General features: G+C 48.3%; 1 protein-coding gene across 2 annotated transcripts in view; it reads left to right on the forward strand.

Moving 5' to 3' along the window:
• Positions 1-12,761, forward strand: part of KIRREL3 (kirre like nephrin family adhesion molecule 3) — a 712,715-nt gene that overhangs the window by 213,635 nt on the left and 486,319 nt on the right. The window lies entirely within an intron of this gene.

Here is a 12,761-nt window from a genome sequence, read left to right on the forward strand (position 1 = left end):
TCAGATCAGTCAAGTCAGTCATAAGAGACATTTAATAACAGAAGCAGTTAGGACTTTCTCGGCTTTATGGCTGACAAATCCCTCAACCCCCCCCCCCATTCCATCACTTCCCCACCAACTGAGCATCCAGCTGCTGCTTTGAAGGTTTGCCTTCACAAGCACCTTGGCTTAGCTGACCTACCACCCCACCTACTCCCAGCTGCTACTCAGCACTGCTGGAGACTGCAGGGTCCTTAGCCCATAGTGTTTCTGTTTGCCCACCTTTTCACTTCCAGTAATGCCTTGGGACTTTCCTCATGGATAGAACTGGTTGGCCACGGCATGAGACAGGATGCTGGATGAGATGGACCACTGGTCTGATCCAGCAGGGCTTTCCTGATGTTCTTAGGAAGGCCTCAGCCTCTTTGCTTTGCTGTTGGCCCTCCAGAGGAACTGGTTGGCCACTGCATGAGGCAAGATGTTGGACTAGATAGACCACTGGATGTATTTCTTCCAAACATGTTATGTCCCACTGAATTTTACCTCACATGCCGGACCAATCTATATTATATCCATATGGCCTAAAATATTTGTGCTGGCCTATGACCATAATACTAAAGGTAGGTGGACCACTATCCTGATCCAGCAGTGTTCTTCTTAGGTTCTTACAGTGGACCTCCAGGATTCAGGAAAGTGGGCTTCCTCACCAGCCTACCCTGACACAGATGCTGAATTGCTATGCCATGAAATTCAACAGCATCCCAAAGTCTCCTGCATCCTGACCTCTCCATCTCCCCATCAGTCTAACGGATTTTCTCATTAATGGCACGGTGATCTTATGACCTGTGCTCTTTCCCATCACTGCCAAAAAGCAGGAGATTTTTAGTGACAAGGGCCTTCTGCTTTGGTCTCTAGCCTCGACTGAATGCATTCTGCAAAGCAAACTTTGGGGACAAACAAACTGTGTCTGAGTGGTCAACTTTGGCCCTTAGTCAACATATTCCCACCACTGTATGTTCCTCCTCGATTTAAAAGGGGACAAAATAAGCTGCTGTTGTTTTCCATCTTTCAGAGGTGATGCCACCCTTGTGACTTTCACTCTAGGCCATATTTGTGCTTGTTGGCCAGACGTGAGCAAACCTGTTTTCCAATTCCATCTAAGCTTGTGTGAAGCAAGGGTCAACTCAAAGGGTCCTTGGGTTCTCCGGATGCCATTGCGGCTCTGGAGAGTTGCTTCTTCGCGTGTTCAGAATTTGTTTTTTGGAGCAAGAAGGGGAAAAGAAAGTGGCAATTACCTCAACACTTCACTACCTGGGTTTTAATTGTGTGCTTCCCAGCAGTTATGGTGCAGAAACCCTGTTAACACTTAAGTGGCTCTTCAGAAGTAATGGGAGAAACAAGTCATCATCAATTAGTGTAGATTTAATGGAGACCTTTTTATTGTTCTCAGGGCTAGTATAGAAAGGCTTGGTGGATGCTGGCTGGTCTTGGCACAGCTATGATTGCTACCTTCAAAAGAAAGAACACAAAAAGAATTGCTACCTTCAAAAGAAAGAAATATCTCTTCTCTGATTCCATGGTGGACTTGGACACAGAAGGGCTGACTTCAGGATTGGAGAGTGGGCAAGCTTTCTTAACCAACCAGGGGTCCCTGACCAAAGAGCACAGCCAAAGATCTTTGGTCAGATGACTCTAGAAAGAGTCGGGACTGAACTTGGGACCTTCTGCATTCAGTTCATGGGTTGTACCATCCTTCCGAGGTGGGTAAAATGAGGACCCAGCTTGCTGGGGGGTAAAACAGTAATGACTGGGAAGGGAATGGCAAACCACCCCGTATTGAGTCTGCCATGAAAACGCTGGAGGGCGTCACCCCAAGGGTCAGACATGGCTCGGTGCTTGCACAGGGGATACCTTTACCTTTACTATTGAGGAATCGTCATCCTACTGAGACACATGAAATGAGCGAGCCTCCTAACTGGCCTGCCGATTTCTAAAATGTTACCTCCCATTCCTACTGACATGGCAATTTCTGCATATGGGCAAATCAGAGCTAGGCAAATCTGAAGGGGAAGCAGAGACTGTGTGATGCCTTTGTTTGCGTTAGGAACATAGCAGATTTCCTCCATTACGTTCCTTTGCAACATCATGCAGGATTCTTGCTTGGCATTAATATTATTCCTCGCCAAGTCTTTATGGATTTCCCTGGACCCGGCAACAAGTCTAGATTAAATGACTAGAGTTCTGTCATTTTCTCTTTGCATGAGTCATCACATGCTTTCTCTCTGATCATTTCTGCTGACCTTTTTACCTGTTTCTGAACACTACGCCCCCCCCCCCCCCGAAGTAGGCCCCCTTAAAAGGAAAGCAGAGCCGAATCCACCAGGGTATCTCAGTAGCTTGCAAGGGAGCAGAAAGCCAAAAGCAGATGGGATAAGCATTTGCAAAGTGTTATTGCACTGATCATTTCTGTTCTGGCTTGGTGCCGTATCGTCTGTCCTCAGCATTTATGACAACTGTTCTCCAAATCATGGCGCCATCAGTGTAGTAGGGGAGCACGCATGCATTTTGACTTCTCGCCTAATATTTTGTCTTGTCCGTTTAAGACACTAACATTGCAATCCAAAGCAGGGTTGCACCTTTCAAAGCCCGTGAGTGTCAGTGGACTTTGAAGGGGATAACTCTGCTTGGGATTGCACAGCAGTCAACCTAAGGTTTGTGCCCCTCGTTTTCTTTCTTTCTTTCTTTCTTTCTTTCTTTCTTTCTTTCTTTCTTTCTTTCTTTCTTTCTTTCTTTCTTTCTTTCTTTCTTTCTTTCTTTCTTTCTTTCCACACCTGCCTTTGTCTGGCTTTGTTGCACGTTGGCATGTTTTCCCAGCCCAAGTTCCCCATAGTTGAAGTTCACCCATGTTCCACCGGAGGGCTCTGTGTGAATGTGTGTGTCTATCGATAATCACCATTTTGCTATAGAATTATGATTCCATTCTGGGGCCTAATGGGAGTAGGACATAACCTGATGGACCAGGAGTTGGGTTGCCAACCTCCAGATGGGATCTGGAGATAACTCACACCTCCAAATGCACACCAGGGCTGACCCTCCACGTTTTCCAATATCTGATGGGATCAGATATTGGGCAATCCAAGTAATGGCAGTGACATCCCCCAATATTGATGTAATGTGGGAGTCCACCCCAAGCAAAGGATTTGCAGTGGCAAGCACAAAGCAATTCTACTCTGAAATTAGGCCTCATGGAACACCTGAGAAGAAAATGTTCTTGGAATCCAGTGTAGGCATAAGGCCTGCCCCAGAACTATAGAAAAGTCCCTATGTTTGACGCAGGTGGTAAGAATTGGATGGGTTCCCCAGACCTTTGGAGCTATACTAGAAGATTACTGTTTTAAAAGACTAAAAGCTATTTTTTGGACCTCACGTTTTACTACCTGAAGGAGTCTCAAAGTGCCTTACAATTGCCTTCCCTTCCTCTCTCCATGACAGACAACCCTGTGAGGTAAGGGAGCTGAGAGAACTCTGAAAGAACTGACTGGCCCAAAGTCACCCAGCTGGCTGCATGTGGAGGAGGAGTGGGGAATCAAACCCAGTTCTCCGGACTACAGGCTGCCTCGGCTTGACGGTGCTTTGTTAAGTATCAGTCCCGATTGATCTGCAAGGGTTTTTTGGGGGGAGGGGGAGCTTGGTAAATATTCTCAGTAAATCCCAAGGTAAATGCCATGGGACTGTGTGTGGCCCAGAGGGCAGAGGGATCCATGTGCTGTGTTTGCTGTCTATGGAAATCATGCTCGTGCTGGAATTACCTGGTAACATATGGCAACTGTCTTGTAATTAAATGTTTCACCGATACTTCCAAAATGAACAAAATAAATCTCCCGGCAGTGGTACACAGCCCAGGAGTGGTAATTATTTGTCAAGGATGAGAACAACTGACCAGGTAAACGTTTGGCTCTAGACATTATCCGGTCCTTGTGCTGCCCAATTATTTTTGGTTCTCAGCAGCAGCAGCAAAGAGGGAGGGGGTATGAAGGCATTGGAATCCAGGGAATAATTTTGGTAAGGCTGCAGAAATCGTCTCCTCCTCCCCCTCAACAGAAGCTTCCAAATCTGCTTGAAATTTCGTTTTAAGTGGCATTTATATACAACATATATTTAAACTACTCATTGTTGAGAAGTCTCATTTTAACAGGCTGTAAGTTGAGAAGGAGCCTCTTGTGGCGCAGAGTGGTAAGGCAGCAGACATGCAGTCTGAAAGTTCTGCCCATGAGGCTGGGAGATTCAATCCCAGCAGCTGGCTCAAGGTTGACTCAGCCTTCCATCCTTCCAAGGTCGGTAAAATGAGTACCCAGCTTGCTTGCTGGGGGGTAAACGGTAATGACTGGGGAAGGCACTGGCAAACCACCCCGTATTGAGTCTGCCATGAAAACGCTGGAGGGCGTCACCCCAAGGGTCAGACATGACTCGGTGCTTGCACAGGGAATACCTTTACCTTTACCTTTTAAGTTGAGAAGGAAAGCAGCATGGCCTAGCCTGATGTCCTCAGATCTCAAAAGCTAAGCAGGGTCAGTACCTAGAGGGGAGACCACCGAGGAAGACCCTGCAGAGGAAGGGAATGGCAAACCACCTCTGCACATCTTTTGCCTTGAAAGCCCCCTTGTTGGGGTTGATGGCATTTGCCTATGTACATAGGTTGGAGGCAAGTGTTGTTGTTTTTTAGGGATAAGATGCAGAGGGGTTATTTGAGGTTAAACTGTATTCTGTCCATATTAAATCAGAAAGTGGTCTGGAGTCTCATGGAAAGGAATAAATACCTAAATGAATGAATAATAATGAATCCAGCAGTGTCGAGGGATCTGTTCAATACTTCCTGGTAGATTTTACTGAATACTTTTGCTGAGCAAATGCCGTAGGACAGTGGTCCCCAACCCCTGGTCCGGGGACCAGGACCGGTCCATTGATCAGTCAGTGCCGGGCCACAGCTCCTCCTCATCCTCCTCCCCGGCTGCTGCCTCGGGGGCTGCCCTGCCACTCTGCCATTGGCTCACCTTTGGTGGTCTCCAGTGGCCGCCATGGCTAGGGCTCCCCCTCGGTGTGGCACTGCGCAGTTGCTGCTGGCAGCATCCCCCAGCGGGTGGCGGAAAGTCAGGGGTGCCAGCGATGTCCCTCAGCAAAAAACTACCCCTCCCCTGGGTAAAATTGCCAAGCGATAACCGGTCCCCGGTGATAAAAAGGTTGGGGACCACTGCCGTAGGAGACCTTGACATTACTCCCCAGAATATCATAAAATATAAAAGAATGTCTGTGCTTCCAATGACGTGTTGAATGTCCCAAAGTCTTCAGATATAACCCTGTCCATACGAGGAGGCTTTGGAAGCAGTCTGATGGGGTGCAGGGGTGGGAAGAAGCTGGTAAGCAGTTCTCCAGATGCCACTTTAAATTCTCCCCCCTCCCACTGCCCTGTCATGATGCAGGAAGAAGCCTACAACCCCCCCCCCCCCCCCGTCTCTCTCTCTCTCTCTCTTCCCCCCACCATGTGAGTTTCTCCTTTACTGTCATGACTCATTCTGTTTTTCATTATTACAAACACTTACACAGCTTATTGTCACCGAGGTTAATGACAAATGGAAGGAGATGACTCTAGAAAAGGTAGGAAGTGCTTCCGTGTGAATATCTCCCTCCACCTCCTATTCTGGGGTGGGATTCTCCTGCCCCAAAGATCACTGGCCATTTACCGCTTAGACAAGCCAAATGGGAGAGAGACTCTCTGAATCCATGAAAGGCAGTTCAGAAATTGTCTCAAAAGCCCTTTGCTGCCCTTTAAGACAGTTTAGGAATTATTGATGGGGTAACCTTTTGGGACAGAGTCCTGCGTTTGGCTCCCGTGCGGAGAGATTATTGTTTAAATAACCCATGGGGGACCAGATCTTCCGGTGACCCAAATACCGTTTAAGTTCTTATTGCTTTCATAACTTCCCCAGGCCACAGCTGTCTCCTGTAAAGAACAGCTCGGCAACTTACAGGAGGAAGGAAGGAAATAAGCAAACAGCAGCAAAATGTTAATGCGCATACATGAGCCTGTGGCGGACAAGAACGGCCTTGCGAGCATCTCCTTCCTGGATGTGCTGAATTGCTCTGGGCTTCCTGGCTAATATTTATTGGATTAAAAAAAAAACACACACACACACACACCACTACTGATGTCCTTGCTTCGAAACCCTCATGTCAGATAAAAATGTGTGCATGCTACCGTTGAAGGATTCAGCCAGCATAGATCTTAGTACAATCATTTCAAGGGAGGTTTTGGTTTTCAGAGGCCTAGGGTCCTCTATGCACACTGTTACAATGTGCTTAGAAAAGGAATGGGTATAAATGCTCTGCAGAGGCAGAGGCCTTGGGTGGGCAGCTCCGCGTCAGGAAATGCCTAAGGATTTGGGGGCGGGGGAAGGTCGAGCCTGAGGAGGGCAGAGTTTGGGAAAGGGAGGGAATTCAGTGGGGCAGAATACCATAGAGCCCACCTTCCAAAGGGGTCTTGAAGTGAGTTGCAACAACAGGAGATCTCCATCCACTACCTTGAGGCTGGCCACCCTACTCTTGCCAGATTACTGTATCATTAGTACAGAGTCTCCATGTATATGAATTGTGTGTGCGTGTGCATGCGCCAAACCATGACCAGGAACGCTTGCTTGTCTCAGTCACATGGAGAGCCGATGTGAGTGGAGTTGGGAGGAGGAAGGCTCTTTAGGCTGGAGGAACCCTGAAGCATTTGAGGGGACTATGCAGAGTGCAAGGGGTTGGGCTAGATGACCCTTGGTTGCACTTCCAGCTGTGTTTCTGTGGGAACCAGGCTAGGCTACAAGCCATCAGTCAGGAGTTGGGCAGCAGTGCAACCTTTGCAACTTAGGGAGACTGGGGGGCCTCCCAGCCTCCTTCATCACTATTCCGGACTGGGGAAATTGCCTGTGAAGATCTGTTTCCCCAATGAAATGACAATACATCTTGCAAATACGGAAATGGCTTCTTCTAGAAGTCCCTGTAGCACATGCAATTCCAGGGGCCACGGTAGTATACAGTTATTTTTAGCTTCTTTTTTATGCTACAAGAGTTTAAGTTCAGGATAATGCTAGCAAAGGTTTTCAGCAAAGTGAAGCTGTCAGTTGCTCCCATGGATTTTTAACTGATCTTAGGAGTCTGTTTTAGGAGTCTGTACTGATAAATGTCCGGATGGGTTTTAATGAGTTTTTTTTAAGGGACTATTGTAACCTGCCACGAGCCAGTTGCAAAAGTGGCAGGCAGTAAGTCAAAATATGAATGAATGAATGAATGAATGAATGAATGAATGAATGAATGAATGAATGAATGAATGAATGAATGAATGAAAGTTCTAACTATCCCTGAGAAGGGTGTCCTGCTGTTGTGCGCTGCTAAGACCCCACCAATCCTTAAACTGGGCATGGGCACATTCCTGGAGGTGATGTCACCTCACTCCTGTGACACTCTAGGATTTAGACCAATTTGGTCTCCTATAGAGGTCTGGCATATCCCAGAGTGTCTTATCTGCAAAGAATTGTCACTTCCATGTTTTAATTCCATAAGAGACATTGTGCTGTTGGCTTCATTTCCATGTTCTTCATGTCTTTCTGAGCATGTAGATCAGAGGCAGCCAAACTGTGGTTCTCCATATTCCATGGACTACAGTGACCATGAGCCCCTACTGGCAGGGGCTAATGGGCATTGTAGTCCATGGACATCTATAGAGCCACAATTTGTCCAGCTCTGGCCTTGGTCAAGGTGCAGTTTCGATTGTACGTTCAGCCACACACATATGGAATGCAACACAAGAATTCCTTAACACATGTGTAAAGAAGGGGACGACAGAGAATGAGATGGCTGGATGGAGTAACTGAAGCAGTGAGTGCAAACTTAAATGGACTCTGGGGAATGGTAAAGAACAAGAAGGCCTGGAGGATCACTGTCCATGGGGTCGCGATGGGTCGGACAGGACTCCGCACCTAACAACAACAAAAAGAAGAATCAAATGTACACAGTACACGATTGGGACACGTGTTCCCTATAACTAGTTAACGCCTGCAGTGTACCCATCTTACAGGCAGTGTTCTTAGTTTTGGAGAACTGGTGAAACTCAGACTTTCTCCTTACCCTGCCCGGACAGCGTTAGATGACCCAGCAGTGAACGAAAATCTGAATGGCAGCTCTCTCGTTATCCCCTTTGCAGGAAAGCAGCCAGAATGCCCTAAACCAAATCCATCTTTTCTACATCTAAATAGATATTTTCCCCCCACAATATTCTTTCGGCAGCTGCCCCAGCATGCTTTTGAAACCGCTCTGCCTTTCATGCGTCTCTAGCCTTCCTTCGGCACGGACCGGCTCCTCGGCAAGAGCCCGCACCTCTGACCCTTCGCAAAGCGGCTTTGCTGGCAAGCGGCAAAGACGGCCTTTGATAGTCACGCAGGGCGCTGCCTCGCGCTCCCTCTCTGGTTTCCCTTTCTGCGGCTTGGATCTTCGCAGGGGGGAGCGTTAGGTGCGGATGGTGGTGTTGTTGTTGGGGTTACGCGGGGAGGGGGAGCCTGGTGCTCATGAAAGGTCCCTGACCGACAGCCTTGGAATAAGGAATCGTTGAGTGCTTGCAGGGCAGACGTAGCGTCGATTTTTAGAAGAAACTCCCTTAAAGCTTTGCTCCTACGAAGGAGAGGAAATCGATTTTTATTTGCTGGAGTGATTGGTCTTTGCTCTTCATCCCTTGGCCACTCCGCAGGTCTGCTTGTAGAGCCATGGCTGTCACCTCCGTTTTGCTCCCCTCCCTTCCCCTGGATGTTGAAGGCTACCAGGCCTGCATGCAGCTGGCATAGATGTCAGACCAGTCGTTTCAAGGCAGGTTTGGCATTTTGGAGGCCTTACTGTGCTGTAGGGCAGGTGCAATCAACCTGTGGTCCTCCAGATGTCCATGGACTACCCTGATTTCCTCTCCCCGCCCTCCCGCAGTAAGAAGCTTCCTGGGCCGCAAGCTTGCGGCCTGGGAAGTTTTTTACTGAGGGTGGGGCGGGGAGAGGGAGCCGCGGCCCGGCGCCATGGCCTTCGCGGCCCGACACCGGGCCGTGGCCCGCAGGTTGGGGACCACTGTTCTATACAACTAACGGTAAAGAAAACTGGCATATTAGAACCAACTCCTTCTTCTTCTTCTTCTTCATCTTCTTCCTCTTCTTCTTCCACCGAGTATAAAGAAACTGTTTCCCCATTTAGTGCCAGCTAATTGTACATTTGCCATGGCATCTTCTGGGCAGTTTTAGCAACTTCCCTGCATCTTTGCTTCATAGTCTCAAAGCGGCTTACCATCGCCTTCCCTTCCTCACCCCACAATAGACAACCTGGAAGGGAGGTGGGGGCAGAGAGAGCTATGAGAGAACTGCTCTGCAAGGACGACCTCATGACAACTGTGACTGACCCAAGGTCACCCAGCTGGCTTCAAGTGGAGGAGCGGGGAATCAAACCAGGCTCTGCAAGTTAGTGGCTGCCGCTCTTAACCCCTCCACCGTATAAACAAACTCCCTTTCCCCATTTAGGGCCAGCTAATGGTACATTTGCCATGGCACCTTTTGGGCAGGTTTAGCAACTTCCCTGCATCTTTGCTTCTCCCTCTCCCCCCTCCTCCTTCCCCGTGCGTCGCCACCTTAATAATGCAAGATGGTAGGCAGTTTAATTACAGAAAACTGTAGCATAATTAATGACATGGTAGCGGTGAATAAATTACAGCGTTCCAGGAGAATGTGTAGCTCGCCAGGGCAAGAGCAGGAGGGTCGAGAGAAGGAGAAGAGAGGAGAAATGATGAACTGGCAGCTTGGAGCTGGACCAGAGTCGGGGGTGTTGGGGGGGGTGGTGGTAGCAGTGCGGGGTGGAAGAGGGAGGAAACGGAACGGCAGCACTAAACACACACAATTGTTAGCTTGGTCGTGCTGACGGGGAGGAAGCAAGAAGGCGGCAGGTGCAGGGAGAAGGGAATAAATGGGCCATGGAATTGCCTGCCCGTGACATTATTTACTCACCTCCATTAACTGGAGCGGTCAGGAATTTTGTGGTGCGTTGCTAGCCTCGCTTCCCATTCAGCGCTGCGGCTCTTTGATGGCCTGGTGTTACCCCCCACTCGTTTGCGGTTATAATTAGGGGGTGATGTATAAGAACCTGTCTTGGACGTGCTGCATAGAATCATAGAGTTGGAAGGGACCTCTTGGGTCATCTAGTCCAACCCCCTGCACTATGCAGGACACTCACAACTCTATCGCTCACCCACTCTAACCTGCCCTCATGCCCACCAAGTGTAGGCCCATTGCTCACTATCGGCAGCTCTCCGAGGTGATTGCCTTGCCCTGGCTTGCCACCTGAGCTCCTTTGAACTGGCAGCCTCTCCCTATGCCTGGAGCTCACCCTTCTCAATGTGACCCTCCCAACAACCCTGAGAACTAGGGCAGGCCAAAAGTGGTCAAGGCCATGCCGTGGGCTTCATGGAGATTTCTAAAACGTCAGCTGGGTTTGATATCACATCCTACCTAGAGCCTGCCATTCCCAGTCACTCTCCTTAAAGTCTCCTGACATTATCCAAGGCAGCATTGGCCAGGCACAAGGAAACATAGAACATGATGACATGGTTGTCTGTTTTGTAGTAATAGACACTTTCAGGAAGAGAACAAAACCTAGGGCTGCCATTTTCAGTGGCAGCCTTGCGGCTGAAGTAACACCTTGTATCATACAACTCAGGCATGACTTCAGGCCCTTCCTTCTCTCTCAGCCTAACCTACCTACCTTACAGGTTTCCGTGAGGTCAAAAGAGAGTGTAGCTTAGTGTAGTGCTGAAGAGCGGTGGCCTCTAATCTGGAGACTGGGATTTGATTCCCCGCTCCTCCACGTGCAGCCAGCTGGCTGACCTTGGGCCAGTCACAGTTTCTCTCAGACTGCCCCTACCTGACAGGATATCTGTTATGGAGAGAGGAAGGGAAAGGTGTTTGCAAACCACTTTGAGACTCCTCAGGTAGAAAAAAGTGGGGAACAAAAAAAGTTCTTCCCTTTCTCCTCCTCCTCTGTCTTCTTCATCATCATTATCTTTGTCTTCTTCCCTTTCTCCTTTTCCACCTTCTCCTCTTCATCCTCCTGCTCACCCTTGGACTCCTTCCCCTCCTCCTCCTCCTCCTTCTCTGGCTGCAGTACTTCGCTCCCTGGAAGGAAGGGCAGAGTAAAAATTCCTTTGTCCTTTAAAGGATTAATGACTAAATATTAGGTGCTTCTTGAGCAGGTACCTCACGTAAGAGCTGGCAGTTCCATCTCATCCGCTAGATGGCTGATTTAAAATGCAGAGGCTGCTGTCTGGCCTTGTTAGGTCCCTTTTTGTTCCGTTTTCATTCATATTTATAAAAACATATTCCCCCGCTTTCTCTTCCGTTCCACCCCATCTGCATCGCTGTGCATTAATCAGTTGCGCAACTTCCCTCCATAGCCTTCATTACCTACCCCCCAAAAAAATGAATGTGGAGAGAAAACATAATTAGATGCCACTTTGCTTAAATAATACCTCGGAAAAACAACACAGCGACTTATGAAACGGGAAAACGGAATCGGCGCAGTTTGAACTAATGACCAAATTAAGTGATGCTTTCTTTTTCAAGAGGATAAAAAGTCAGATTTCCCCCCCCTCCCTCCCTCTCCCCCTAATTTGCAACGAATCATGACAAATCTAGAGTTGAGATGGATGGATGATTAGATTTTTTTTTCCCCATCCACACTCAAAAAATGAAATATTTCTATAATATTAAACCCGTCAAATTGATCAAAGTGCGGTGTCAAAAGATATTGTAAGTGCTTCTTCTCATCCAGTCCCCAGGATGATTGCAAATCAGAGTGCTTTTTTTTATCTCTCTCAGTCTCCAGGAAAAAAAAAAAAAACGGTGGGATTCTAATACTCGGTGCAACTAAATGGGAAACGTCAAATGAGTCCAAATGGTCTTGGAGAAATTCCCTGGCTGGGGGTTTGTTGATGCAAACGAATACCTAGAGAAGTGAATGGGATCCAGGTGGAGACTAATTTGGGCTTGGAACAGGGCTGCTGGCTTCCTTCGATCTCTGCCGTGGGGTCCTTGCCCTGGTCTACCCCACATGGAGTTGCTGTATGAGCAGATTTCCCTGCCCCATGCGGTGGGAAGCTACTGTTAAATAGGAAGAAAATGGAAATCTCTTAGTATGTTAGGGCTGGGAAATACTTGGAGAGTTGGAGGGGGACAGAGCTGGGGAAGGGGGGAGGCTAGCACAGAACCATAGAGTCCACCATACCATAGAGTCCTCCGAAGCAGCCATTTTCCCCAGGGGACTGAACTTGGTTGCCTGGAACCAAGTCGTGTTATCAGGAGATTTCTTGATGGTAACTGAAGGTTGGCCAGGCCTACAGGGAGTGTTGGAACTCTTATACCAACAAGAGCCCACTGGATCAACAAGAACATACTTCCCAGTCTCAGAACCCTTCTGAAAACAAAACAAAAAAAAGGAGGGCCGCATCTGGAGGGCCGCAGTTTGACTACCCCTGGGGTAGAAGGACAAATAACAAACAAAGGCATCTCCAAGAAGTTCTGGATCGCCAAGGGGCTAGGCCGGGAAGGGCTCAGGTACCACTTCCTCTGCCTTTACTGCTCCACAAATTATAAACAATTTAGGACCTTCAGGATTAAGTGCCCTTAATTACTGCCCAACGCATGCCGCGCTGCAATGGCGTACTTCCGAAA

The sequence above is a fragment of the Paroedura picta genome, chromosome 12 (assembly GCF_049243985.1).
Source record: "Paroedura picta isolate Pp20150507F chromosome 12, Ppicta_v3.0, whole genome shotgun sequence".
Taxonomy (NCBI): Eukaryota; Metazoa; Chordata; class Lepidosauria; order Squamata; family Gekkonidae; genus Paroedura; species Paroedura picta.